The sequence below is a fragment of the Tenrec ecaudatus genome, chromosome 15, assembly GCF_050624435.1.
Source record: "Tenrec ecaudatus isolate mTenEca1 chromosome 15, mTenEca1.hap1, whole genome shotgun sequence".
Lineage (NCBI taxonomy): Eukaryota > Metazoa > Chordata > Mammalia > Afrosoricida > Tenrecidae > Tenrec > Tenrec ecaudatus.
Window position 1 is genome coordinate 25370503 of NC_134544.1, and position 12303 is coordinate 25382805.

Sequence of the window (12303 nt, forward strand, 5' to 3'; positions counted from 1 at the left end):
AAGGCCCACATCCCCCTGCATCCGCCAAATTAGGGTGCAGAACATTAGGGTTATGAACAATGGTAGGCTAGTTGACTTTTAAGGTCTTTAGCATTATAGCTTTATAGCCCAGTGTGGAAGGTTTTCATAGCTAAGACGTTCCCAAAACTAAGACTTATATGCTCTGGATACATGGGTATAGCTGCGTATGGGTGTATATGTGACCTCCCACATTCATTTAGCATAGCTACCTATGTGTCATTCATAGATTCCTGGGTTATTGTTTATTACTTTGTTGCAGGATTGTATATGTTAGTGAATGTATTCTTGCACGCCTCTCTCCATGTCTTCCTTTGTCTTGGTCAGTTGGGGTAACTTTGCCCATATTGTACACTGCCTTTCCCATCGTCCAATTTACCGCATGTCTACTGAACTTTTTAATTGAGCTGTTTGTCTTTTTGTTTCGATAAATTTTTGAGACCTTTGTCAGATAAGTCGTTGCCAAAAATTGTTTCCCAAGCTGTAGTGCTCTGTCTCCTCTTTGGCTAAGTCTCTAGAGAGCATAACTACCGTATATGCTCGTGTATACACTGAGTTTTTCAGCACATTTTTAATGTACTTTGTGTGGTAAAATTGGGTGCCTCGGCTGACACTCAAGAATATGCGGTGTGTTTCTTTTCCAGTTACCTGCTATATCTCCTGTTGATGCATCATTACTAGTTCTGTGTGCTAGCCTTTGCCATGAATTAGGCATGAATTAGTCTTCTTCCACAAACCTTACTGTTTTAAGTTTATCATTTAGCTCTTAATCCATTTTGAGTTAGTTTTCTGTGTATGGTGTGAGGTATGGATCTTGTTTCCTTTCTCTGCAGATGGATAATCAGTTTGTTAAAGAGCCAGCATTGTGTGTTTATAGAGGCCATCTCTCCCCCATTTAGTGAACTTCAGCTCTTCAGTGAAGCTCAGCTGCCGATAGCTGGGCAGGTTCTCAGTCTGTTCCGTTTATTCTGTTCTGAATATTCAGTCAACTAAGTCTTTTTATTGGAGGTTTACACAAAATCATCGGGCTGTGCTAGAAAACTGAAAAATATAGGTTCACTGATGAGAAAGATCACAGCTCTAGACATGGTTTGCTAATTTTAGACTCATCCTCCCGATGTATAAAAGTTAAATGATTTGGGTGATTATAGTATTTATACAACTCAAGCTTAAACTGTGTGACCAGAGGATCCTGAAGTACGGTCAAGATCCTCCAGGGCACCTTGAGAAATACCTGCTGTGGAGCCTGGTTTTCCTTGCCAACAGAGGAGGCTAAGACTTGCCTGAAATGAATGTTGGCAGAACTGATCAGCCCTTTTCCCAGTTCCAAGTCTGAGTCTTCCTTTTCCCATCTGCCAGGGGTTGGGGTTTTGTTTTGGGGGTTTTGTTTTTGTTGCTTATGAAAGTACTAAAGGAGAGAGGCTTCTGAACTCTGCAATGTGGGCTAGTGTCACCAGGAAACAACAGCCACAGCAGTGCTGCCTCCTAAACCATGGCGAATTGGGCAATTCCCGCCTAGAGGAGGGCTGGGGGTGGGGGTGCGAGTGGGGGGTGGTTCGGCACTGAGTGTGATGTGGCTGGTGTCAGGTTATTCTGTAATCCTTTTCATAAAAGATTTTATCAGAAGAATCCCTTGGCCAGTAGTTTTTGTTTTTAACCCAAGTGAAGACAGCTAGAAAAATTAGGATTAGAAGCCAAGTTCAGGTCCTTATTATTTACAAGGAGCCCTAGTGACACAGTAGTTAAGCGCTCCACCAGATAGCCAAAAGGCCTGTGGGTCCACCTGGATTTCAGCGGAGGGAACCCTTGGGAGTAGTTTTACCCTGGCCCTTAGAGTCGCTGAGTCCAGATCAACGGGAAAGCACACGATTATTATTACAGACTAAAAAAGTTCCGTCAGAACCAGACACTGGTTCTCAGCCGGCTAATCCCCCCTTCCTTCTCTACTACTTTCCTCATTCCAAATAGCAAACGCTGAGGCTGTTGTCCAAATGGCTGGGTATTTACCTTGTCTCTCTTGCTCTTTCTTTTCCACGTGGTCTTTTGTGAACGTGTTGGGATACACTCCCACACACCATCGAAGGGTTGCTGGCACGCTCTTCCTAACAACCATGTGCTATTAAGGATTAAGTCGTGGGCAGTGGTGCCCTGATGAAACAGGGAGGGGCACTGAGAACTTCTCTAAGGAGATCCCATTTAAGAAGGATTAAGACTCTGTCCTATTGAGAATCTTAATGACACCTTTTAGGATTGGTCAGCTGATCATGTGAAATAATTGAAAAAGGGGAACTACTGACTTACTCTACCCCTGTGGACTGCCCCGTGTTCGCCTGCTGCTAGCCTGTGAAAGGGCAGCACTGAAACCACCAGGGTTAGAGAGCTTCGGCAAGAAGGACAAGCAGGTGTTTCAAGTAGTAAATCATGCGCGTGCAGATTTGGGGGCTCGGAACAGGGAAGTCCCGAACGAACTATTTGTCCTAGAACTCCAAGACGGAGGTCCTGTCAAAGGAGACTATTCTCGGGCAAGTCAACAAGTTACCACTGTGTTCAGAATGACCCGGAATTACAAGGATGTAATGATGTAAATACCACTAAGGAAATGGTTGGTATTCCCCTGTTTTAAAGTATTCAGTCTCTTCCCCAGGACATTTGCCCATTATAAGTAGCAAGCACAAAATGAAACTTTTGACGTGACCTGGTCTCATATTTTGCAAGAATTACCAAGACACACAGGGACTGAATGGGTTTTGGTGTTTGAGTCATAGATGGGAAGTGTTGAAGAATGGAAATAGAATTGTACCTTAAAGATCAAGGTGAAGATTTAAGGTTTCAGAACAGATTGTGTGAAAATACCTGTGGATTTAGCTAATAACAGATTTTCATAAATTACCCAACTGTCCAGTCACTTCTGACTCACAGCCACCCTGTGGGACAGAGTAGAACTTGCCTGCAGGGCTCTGAGACTGTCAATTTTTGATGGGAGCAGAAAGCCTCATCTTTATCCCCAGGATTGGTTGGTGGTTTCGAACTGCTGACCTTGCCAATGGTAACCCTCTACGCCACCAGGGCTCCTTTGGAGCTCGTTCCTAGGTCAAAACAAAGAGTATTGATAATGAGTTCATAAGGAAAACTGTCTTTTACTGTTAAGAAATAGCTTATGAAATGAAACCTTCCCAGACTATTTTACATCCAGGTAAGGCAGACTGGTCAGCGAGCAAGGCTGGTGCAAGGCAGACCAGTCTGCAATGTGAACCTGGTGGTGCAAGGCAGACTGCAATGTGAACGTGAACCTGGAATAGTCGTGTAACTGAAAGCAGCTCTTAAAGCTGGACTTGAGGGAAGACCTTTGCTGTCTCTTGGCCTGAAGAGGCTCTGGTTGTGTTTGGATTAAGCGCATAGCAACTTTGGTTCACTGTGCTGGAAGTTACTGAATCTGTGCTTCTTGGAAAGTGCCTATTTCCTAAGCTACCTGGTGGTATTTCTAATTCTGGAAGATGTCACTGTCGAGAGACAAGACGTAATCTGAGATTTTGCCCCTCGGTACACAAAGGTTATTGCTCCTACTCTGTGAGAGCTTCCTCATTTGAAGTAAAGAAAGCAAACTCCATAAATGGGTAACGGCTTGTTTCTAGAGCCCCCTCGGGAGTAACGAGGTTTTACTCTGCACCAGGAGGGGGTGGTGAGAACCTGGAGTCAGGGTCATAATTTGTTTCCTCTCCCAGAACATGTAATTCCTGGTGCTTTCTGAAAATACCCTCACGCCAAAGACGGTGTTTGTGGTTGAGGATAGTACAGAAACGGACACTTTTACATTTTCGACTCGCAGACTTTCCTTCCTGGATGTTCTTACCCAGTTTCCTGACCCTCTTAAAGTGACCACACTTCCGATCTTGCCCTCTTTTTTAACCTTCCCCAGGAGTAGCAGCCTCCAGCCATTCCTTTTCCCACCACCTTCCTTCGCCCACCTGGCCCCTGGGCATGCCAGTCAGGTTTCTATTGGCAGGCTTCATTTGTATCGTGACCGTAAAGGTCTTAAGCCAGCTTAAAGTCATCAATTCTTCAAAATTGATGGACAGACAGGCACTCCAGCACACTGCCCAGCAAACGCAATTTCACAAACCCCAAACCAAACTCGTGATCGAGTCGTCATCACCCTAGAGGTCAGGGTAGAAGTTCTCCTGTGGGTTTCTGAACTATAACTGTTGACAGGAGTAGAAAGCCTCCTCTCTCTCCCACAGAGCAGCTTGGGGATTCAAACTGCTGGCCTCGTGGTCAGCGGCCCAACATGTCACCCCCCAGACCCCTAAGGCTCCCAGTGAAATGTCTAGACTGGTCAAAATTGAGTCCGAATTTCCATGTTGTCATTGAGGAGCTACTGGCCCAGCCGGAGAGCTCTCAGGGCTTGCCATGGCTGCGGTCACTTTCTTTCGTTGGCCACTTTCTTTCGTTGGCGTTGATAGTCTCTCGATCTGTAGCTCACCTTCTGGAAGTGAAATCCCCAGTTGGGATTGGATGGACCCCATCTATGATAGCATAGATGTGTGGTACCACCTGTGGGGGCGGGGGGGCAGCCTGCCTGCTGTCTTTGTTCCAGTCAGTTGGCATTCCAGGACTTGAAACTCCTCGCCAAGCTGTATGGCGCCCTTCTCAAGCAACTCCTGATCGTGCCCTCAACTCGTGTCCTCTCTCCTTGGTGCCAGGCTCACAGGAGAACTGCGTGTCAACCCTCCAGCTGCTGTTCCATCTTGACCTTCCCCTTCTGATTCCCTTTTACAACTCACTCAAGAGCCGCTCCAAGAGCCCTGGTGGAGGTAGGGGTTACAAGTTGGGCTGCTTAACTCAAAGTCAGCAGTTCAAACCCACCAGCTGCTCCAGAGGAGAAAGAGTGCTAGTCCCATAAATCAGTCTTGTAAGCTCACAGAGGCAGTTCTGCTCCATCCCATAGGGTCACTGTGAGTCAGAATTGGCTCGATGGCAGTGCGTGCGTGAGCCAAGAGAGTCTCCCGTCTGTCTGCTGCCCTGTGGGTCTTAATTCAGGATCCAGTGTCTTGCATTTAATTCCGTGAGTTATCTGTCACCTTATTTTCTTCCGTGGGGGTTCCTTTCCCCAGAGTTGTTTTGTTTGCAGCGGGGGAGAGTTGCTGCCAATCCCAAAATTCTATCTTATTTACCACCCCCACCCCACCTTCTCTCCCTTACATCAGGATTTCCAATCTCAACCCTACACGCTTTGGGCTGGGCCATGTGGCGGAAGTGGGTGGTGGAGGGAAGCTGTCCTGCCTGTAAGGGTGTTTAGCCACATGCCTGGCCTCCACCTACTCAGTGCAGTGACACACCGGCCCCATTTGGGACGTCTCAGCCATCGGTGCCAAATGGACCCTGGGGACAAACTCACCACCACCCGAGAGCCACTGCTGGGGATTCCCGTTTGGAGAGCCAGACCTGCAGGGAGCTCGTTCACACCACCAAGCCCCGGAAAGTAGACACTTAATTTTAGTTCCGTTTCTCCACAAGCTCCTCCCCCCTCATTTAATCCTTAACCTCTGTGAGGGCAAAGCAATAGCCCCTGTCTTACAGCAATGGGGGATGGGCCGACCTGGCAATCTACCAGGGAGTTTATCACCCCCACCTCCCCCCCGATGCTCCCCTGCCCCTGGGCAGCTTCCATGTTGAATGAGATACTGCAGTCGATGTGCTGGAGACTTCGGGAGCCTCCACTGTTCAAACCCTCCATAAAGATCTCTCTGCTGCCAGACCTCAAATGGCTGTCCCCGCTGGCTTACCTCAGCGCTAACGCCCGCCAGCAACCGGCGTGGCACATCCCACTGAGGACAGGCTGTCCTTCATCCCAGCAGCTCTGCAAGTTGCCCCGAAATGTGAGAACGATACTTTGTGTACTAAACGCTGAAGAATGACGCGAGAGGTCCGTTTCTATGGATGCCAAGAAAGATCCTGTTGGAAAATTGGGGCATCCATTCCCTGGCATGTTTCTAGCTGGTCCCGTTGTTCTCTGTGGCGTTTTCGGTTGACCCCAGTTCCATGAAGGAACCAGAGGCCTCCGGAAAGAGAGGGTGTACCTGTACTCACCCATTGTCCAAAGAGACACCTACGTTTGACTTCTGAGATGATTTGTTTACAACCCCCTTTAAGCCTTCTGTGTCTGGTCTCAGGCCACTCTGAGGGGCCAGACCTGAGACCACCAGCACTGTGATGCTAACATGATTAGATCCAGCGTAGCTCCCTGATGAATTCAGTATTGATCCCTCCATTCCTAAGGGAGCCACCGGATCAGAAGCCGGTGGGGAGGGCTGCCCTCCAGACCTTTCCACCACTTGCCCCGAGTTTGAAGAGCAAACATACCTTTGAACCAGGTGCTGCCTATACCCCAGCTAAACGTTGATGTCCCCTGGGGGCTTTCCTAGACCTGCCAAGGCTGACCCTCAACCAAATGGATTGACACTGCCTAGCGCAATGGCCTCAAACAGCAGCGATTCTGGCCATGGCCCAGGTGAGGCACCTTTGTGCTGCGGTACGCTGGATCCAGACCAGATGGAACGCTAAGGGCTCGGTGGTCCCAAGCAACAGCACTGAGTCGAAGGGCGCTGGCCGCACAGTAGTTAAGCACTCGCTGCTGAGCGAGCGGAAGGTCCGTGCTCCGAGAGCTCTCAGGGAGAAAGAGGCGGCAGGGCACTTCCTGAGTCAGAATCGACTAGATGGCACTTGGCTCTAACTTCAACGCCAGGCTGTCAGACCCTCCTAGACACCCGTGTGTGTGCTCTGCCAGGCACCGAGCACACGCACGCAGACCCTGCGCTGGCATCTGCACACCTCATAGTCTCTTATTTGCAAGCCAGCCTTGCCAGCGTGGTGGCTCCCACGCCACGGCCTCCAGTCTGCCCTGTGGTGGGATACCCAGGAGGGCTTCAGAGGGCCTGACGGGCTCCCCACAGGAAGACTGGGGACCCGAGGCAGGAGGGCTATTCTCAGCTGGAAGGCAACCTGCAGTGGGGTGTCAGCTGACCACATGACCAGCCCAGCCTGGCAGATCGCAGTCAGTGGGATGAATTCTAGGGTGGGCCAATGGCAGCAGCTGAAAACCCTGCCCCCAGGCAAACCCTCAGGAAGTGCTGCACCCCCTGCCCCAGCCTCCATCACCCTTCCCACCCACCCACACTGCTTAGCTGGGCACCAGGTCCGCCCTTCCCCCCTCCCCCCACTGCCTTGCCCCCCCATCACACACACACACCCCATCCCCACCTCCAGGGAAACACCTAGAAAGGACTCTGTCCTCCTTAGCAGGGGCCCTCGCCCTGCACACACATAGCCCCAGGGCTTCAGAACCAGACCTCAGTGCATTCTTGGGGCGGGTTGAATTCCTCCCTTGGGGCACCTCTGTGTGCCCTGGGCACCGAAGGAGAGGAGTGGCAGAAGGGTTTTTAGTAGTGCAGAACTGGACCGTTTGCCTTGCCAACACAGGCTGGCTGTTAGAAACAAATGGAAGAGGGGGAGAAAACAGCTAGTCCAGGTGTTGCTGCGCAGGGTTGCGTTTTCCAGCGGAAGGAGAGGCTCCCGGCACTGGGGGACCGCCGCAGGGTGGGGCTCCCTGGCTCAGAGTGCAACCACGCTGAGGATGCCCATTCCAGGACTGGGGCCCCTCAGGTGACTTGGGGGCACGGGGTGCCGCTGGAGTTGGCATGTCTAGGAACAGGAACCTGGGACTGCCATTTAAGGAAGCAGCTTCCGGAGGTTGTCCTTAAAGCCACGCTAGCCAGCGCCTCGAAATGCCCCGCTGGCTCCTACTGGCATGCAAATAAGTCCCTCCCACGGCGACTTCTCCAGGGCCACTGTCCTCATGCGTCCAGAGCATTTGGGTACAAAGTTACAGCGCCCTGGTGGAGCCGAATGAAGTGCCCAGCAGCAAAGCTAACTGAGGGGTCAGAGGTTCCAACCCGCCCCGAGGAAGATGTGGCAGCCCGCCTCCGGAAAGAGTTACAGCCTTGGGAAGTTTGACTTTGCCCTCGGGTCACAATGAGTCACATGCCACTCAAGCACCATGAGTTTGTAGACAGGAAGTGTGTGACCATTTCATCGGTTGCACCCTTAAGGAAAGACCAAGTGACAAGGCTATTAGACCACCCATTAGGCTTAACAGTAGCAGGTGAGAGATTCAGATAGGTGTCTCTCAGCATATGACACAGGCAGGGACCTTGGTGGTGAACTGTCAATAGCACAGATGCTGAGGGTCTACACGGGTGAGGACCACAGTCCCACCATGCCTGCAGCCACCTTGGTGCCCCTCGCGGGAAGGAAGAAATGAATCTCACCAGGCTGCTCTAGAGCTGGCCGGTCCTTGTGTTGCTGTGACCCTTCCTAGGTCGCACAGCCCTGTCACTGTTAACGATTTCCTGCTGGAGGCCAGCAGGGCGCTTCTGTAGTGGCCCAGAAAGGCATCTGGGGTGGACAGCCTTTTGTGCAAAAACACATAAATTATTAGTTGGTTGAAGCTGTGTTGCGAGAACAGGATTTCTAATGCCCAGCCCCAATCCTTCTATTTTAGCCCTGCCTCCTCTCTGTTAGGGAACTCTGGGCTAAACATTGGATTGTTACAGGAAGGTCGGTGGTTCAAACCCACTAGCCACCACTCCTCAGTAGAAAGATGAGGATGAGACTGTCTGTTGCCATCACAATTGGCAGCCGTGGGTACCCAGGAGAGGTTCCCCAAGAGTCGAAATCAACTCTGTCGTAGTGGGTTTGGGTTTGGTCCTGTCGGGTAACTGGCTGGAATGCCCTTCTACCCTTCCATTGAAAGGTCTTGGCCTGAGGAAGTCAGTTCCTCCAATTCCACATCACTCATCTCTTTCATTAAGATGTGAGCATGAATTAAAACGCCAATGTTCCTGGGGAGAAGGCGTTTCTAAGTAAGAGTTGCCAAACTTGGTGTGTCTGAGGGCAAAGACAATTAAACTCACTACCCTCAAGTTGATGCTGATTCAGAGTCGGTTCCCTGAGTTTCTGAGATGGGGCGGGGCGGGGGGTTCTTGACAGGGGGAGAAGGCCTCATCCCGAATAGTGGCTGGTGGTTTCAAACTCCTGACGGTGCGGTTGGCAGGCCAGCATATAACCAATACACACCAGGGCTCCTAACTGCCCCAGTGGGTTTCTTTGCTGGAGTAGAAAGCCTCACCTTTCTCCCTTTGCATACCTGGTGGGTTCAAACTACTGACCTTGTGGTTAGTGGCCCAACGTGCATAACCTACTACGCCACCAAAGTTCCTTTGTCAAGGGTCAGATAGTGAATATGTTAGGCTCCGGGGGACATATCGTCTCTGTCCCAGTTGCTCAGCTCAGCGCTGGTGGCCGACAACACAGCTAGACACCATCAAACAGGTGGACCCAGCATTGTTGATGGGCACTGAGATTCGAATTTCACCTAATGCTCTTGTCACCAAATAGCATCCTTCTTTTGAAGTTGTGCAATTATTTCAAAATGTGGAAACCACTCTTTGCTCCCGGGAAAGGTCAGTCAGTGGTCCAGTTTGGGATATAGTTTGCTAGTCCTTGCGCTAAGCCACCCGGTCAGGACTTGTACTCTGGGGGAGAATGGAGTGAGCTGGACTCCCAGTGTCCTGAAAGAGGAGGCCCACCAGGGATGGAGAGTGCAGGCTGATCTCTGTGTCTGTCTCTCTGTCTGTCTGTCTGCAGAATGGCCACCCCTAAGGCCGACTGAAAGGGGCAGTCACAGCATGTGTCTGCTTAGCCACTGCATTGTGAGGCAGATGTGGCCATTCTGGGCCCTCACGTGTCCACTCTCAGGCTCTGACCGCAGTGGCATTCAGCTCATGGGTCCTGTCCCCAGCCCCAGTCTCTTAGGCCCCTGTCTTACCCTCAGCAGGTGAAAGGTGAGCTTACTCCCTACTGCTCTACCCCTGAGGGTGGTGGAGGTCCTGTTGTGTTAACATGTGGGCTCTCATTCAAGGGGGAGATGGCGGTGGAGCCTGGCTTGTTGGTCTGCCCTCCGGTGGATCATCGTGGAGCGTAAGAGCTTATTATCTTGGAAGCACTTCCTCTTATTACCTCCTTTGAGCCTCCTGTTGAGGGTGAATGAGGAGAGGGATATCACTACAGCAGAACAGGGGACCAGACCAGAGTCCAAAGACCCAGGCCAAATCTCTCAGGAGCGGGCCTGGGGAGTTGCCTATGCCTGTCCCTGCCCCCCACGACCCTCAGACCTGGGGAGCCCTAATCATTCTCCTTGGCAGCGAACGCAGGGGCAGACAACTGACCTCACAGCCAGCCTTCCTGCAAGTGTGCGGCCTGTGCGACCATGTTTGTGGCTGGACTGGATAGAAGGGACACTCCCGCAGGCCCGCCTGGACAGAAACGCCTGCCGCCAAAGCCACACTCCTTAGGGAGTTACTGCTTCCGGTTTAAAATGCATCAATAACAACTCTCCTTGCCAAGTAGATTCCACCATGGAGACCCCCTGGGTGTCAGAAGAGACTAGCTCTCCAATCCTATCGACTGCTGTAAACGTGATTGGGGCAAATGGATCTACCGTATAATATGATGCCTGGCCATTGGAACGCCCTCTTGGCCCAGTCTGAATTTGTTCTAGTTTTAAATAGTTCTTTTTCCTGACAGAGCTTTCTTCTCTGGTTTATTTTAATATCGCCAGTGGTCTGTTCTTCTTTGCTTTAATACGTATTTACCGTTTTGGTTTGTTTGAGGATTTTTGGGGGAGGTTTTCAGTTCATAAAGCAGAGAAGGGGTGGGTGTACAGGGACAATAACTGATGTAATGGTTTATTGGGGAGACAGGGTGAGGATGAGGCTGAAGGGAATTGGGAAACAGTGGTGAGGAGGATGCACTAGCACTGATTGTGACGATGTATTTGCAACTCTTTAAATACGACTGAACTCTGGAAGTGCATGATATGTGAATTACAGCTCAAAGAAATTTAAAGAATAGAATAGCATTCCAAAAGGTTGTCAATGGCAGGGTTTGTTGGTTTGTTTGCTTGTTTTAAGAAAGACCTCCAGGTTTTCTTCTGAGGTACATCTGAGTAAGCTCAAATCCCCAAACTTTCCTTTAGCCAAGAGCATTAACCACATACACTAATCAGAAACTCCGAGTTGCCAAGGGGCCCCTCTAAGAACATGTGTGAGAAGGAAAAACAGGTAAGGGGCAGAGGACAATGAGGATGGTACTGATTCCTGCCTGGCACCAATGCCCTGCCAGGCCCCTGACCTCTGAGTCATCCAGGGCTTTGCTCACAGCGGGTCAGTCTCCTGTCCCAGATGTCAGTGGTGGGTGCAGGGAGGGGGCGAGGAGCTTGGTGCACCCCCAAACCCATGCCTCACTTTCTGTCTCCCCAATCTCCCCTATGCTTCCCACAGATCCTCTGCCTCCACTCCTCAGTTCCTGCGACTGAAACCCTCCGCCCCGTCGAGATCCCCAGGTGAGCAAGCCTAGTCTTCGCTGAGCATGCCAAAGGATGGCGGGTCCTTCTGCCCTCAAGCCCCAGGCTTCTTAGAGGCAGCAAGAGAATCCTACCTGAGATGCCCCCCTCATTTGCACCCAGTATTGCTTCGAAGGACACCCAGCACAGGGCTCCCAGCTCAGCTCTCTGACCCCAACCCCAGAGCCCCTGGAGGTGAAGGCAGTCAGCAGTCTGGCCCATGCCACTCCTCCCCAGCCCTCCTCCATTCCAACCCAAGCATTCACTAGCACGAGCTCCCTTAGGTGGCACAATGGCTAAATGTTCAGCTCCTTAACCAGAAGGTCACAGGTTCAAGCCCACCAGCAGTTTTGCCAGGTCTCCTCTCATCAAGATACAGCCTTGGAAACCTTTAGGGGCAGGCCCACTCGGTCATATTATATCACCAGGAGTCAGCAACAACAGAAGGGTTTGCAAAACCATGTTTAAGGCCAAGGGGTTCATCTATGAGGATGAATTTCAAGTGGGAGAGGATTGGGTCTCAGGTGGGGTCTTCGCCTTCCCCTGGGCAGAGATTTACAGTTTGTTTGCTTTCATGCCATTGGTGGGCATTTCTCCTGACCCAGTCGTCTCCAACTGATATCATCAGCCTCACCTGGGGATTGGTGCAGTGGGTTAAGCTTTGGATGATGAGAACCCTGTCTAACACAGATGGCTAACCACAAGGTTGGTGGTTCAAACCTGCCAGCCATCCAAGGGAGACAAATGAGGGAGGCAGTCTGCTTCTAACAGACGTACAGCCTTGGAAACCCTTTGGAGCCCTTCTACCCTGCCCTCTGGGGTGGCTG